Source organism: Fulmarus glacialis, unplaced genomic scaffold, assembly GCF_000690835.1.
Source record: "Fulmarus glacialis isolate BGI_N327 unplaced genomic scaffold, ASM69083v1 scaffold8583, whole genome shotgun sequence".
Classification (NCBI taxonomy): domain Eukaryota; kingdom Metazoa; phylum Chordata; class Aves; order Procellariiformes; family Procellariidae; genus Fulmarus; species Fulmarus glacialis.
Window position 1 is genome coordinate 7,055 of NW_009204829.1, and position 1,940 is coordinate 8,994.

Consider the following 1,940-nt stretch of genomic DNA (forward strand, 5'->3'; position numbering starts at 1 on the left):
GTGGCATTTAGCAGTGTTTGATGGACTTTTGGGTGACCCCAAATTTTAGGAGCCTGAAGATCTTTCAGTTGCAGAAGTGGGACTCATAGTTGAAGTGCAAGAACATCTGGAAGTGGGCTGGTGAACTGCAGGCTCATTTATGTTTAAAAACAGGAGAATTTTCTACTGCATTTCACATACCTCTTTATTAGTAAGTTAACACTGTTGAAAAGAAAAGATCTGAGAAAGTAGAAGACAGAGCTGCCACTTTTACAATGCTTTAGAAGTTTCAAATTTAGTCTGTCGGTTCCCGTGTCCAAAATGGAACTGTCTTAAAATTTACAGATTTTTAATCATTAGAACAGACTGAAACTGTCTTGCAGATGTTGGGAAGCTGGAACAGACACCAAGAGGGGCAACTATACTCCTAACTTAAGTATTTCAGTTAAAAACTAGGTGGGATGAATCCATGCCTCCATGTCTGTTTGCTCTGTTTTCTAGCAATGGGTGAGTTTTGCCTTCCGCCTGTACGTGCTGGAAACTCGGAGCTGATTGAAAGGTGTGGTTGTTTTGCTACAGATGCATGTCAGCAGCGAGGACAACTCGCTTGAGGGAAGGGGAAGCGGAGCACATCGTGTGGTTTGGAGAGGTCCTTGTGCTTCCCCGGGGGTGCGGTTTAGAGCCACGTGGATCAGGGACCCCGGGGAGGAAGCGTGATCTGGTGTGGGGGGTCAGGAGGCTGCAACCGTGAAATTCCTGAGCTGTGTTTTCAGCAGTGCAGTTCAAGCAGTGTGTGGTCTCTTTGCCCAGTTTTTATCGGTCGTATTGGGTTAAAAATGTCTGTTTGTTGTTGTCCTCCATTGATAAAATTTTCTGCCAAGTGTCAAAGGACCTGCCCTAATTTTGACCCAGTTTTGTCCTTGGCGTCACGAGTGACGTTCCCTGGTTTGCATGCAGGTTGTACTTAACTGAATTGCCTGTAGCCCTTCAATGCTACTTAGGCCAATTACTGTTTCATTAATCATTTGTAGTCAGTTTATATACTCATTCTGCTTTCCTGCTTTTAGTATGTTTGCATAAGAAAATGTGTTTCCATGGAATGCTTCTCCTGGACTTGTTTATGACAGGAAATAGATACGAAAGAGCGGTCGTGTCATTTCAGAATGAAATCCTTGCTTGCCATAGGGCTTTGAGCACAATAATACTCAAAACATGCGAGAAGATACTGGTGATAGTCCTGTAAGCTTCTTCCTGTGCTCAAGCTGCATTTCAGATTGTTGTGACTCTGGATAAGAGGAACCTAAAAAAATACGCAACTTAAAAATTGTCTTGATGTGAAGCCTCTTCTTGTATCCCATTACCCAATGTACGTACAAGCAAAGCAGAGAGCTGCTGTGAACGGGCAGTCACCTTCAGGTTTACAACACATTGTCTGGTGCGACAAGGAATTCTTTACACTGAGGTCGAAAAGGAGGTTGTTCTTGGGGGTGAATAAACGACAGCGGATGGTGCTTGGAAGTAGCCTCATAGCTGGTACTAACAACTGCTTGTTTGACCTGGTAAATGGGACCTGAAATGCCTCGCAGGAGAGTCCTACCTGGCGATTTTTGTCTCGCCTTGCTAGTCTGCGATGTGCTTCTGTGGCACATACGTAATATTCATGCCAAGGGAGTTGATTCACTCGTGATCTCAGTGTCTGTTCCCACGTTTGGAGTGTTTTCTTAGCGTTCATCACAAAGCCGTTTGGATGCGCCTTCTGAACAGACGGAGCTGGAATAAGACCTAAATCCGACTGATGTGCAGCAGTTCTGACGGCATCAGGCAGATGTGTCGCGATACCTGCAGAGCAAAGCAGGGCAAGGAAAAACAGAGTAGAGGGACAGAATGGGTGCATTGACGGGGACAGCACGGGAGGGGGTTAGTGGTGGATGACTTCTTTGTCTGGTGGCTGTGGGAAGAGT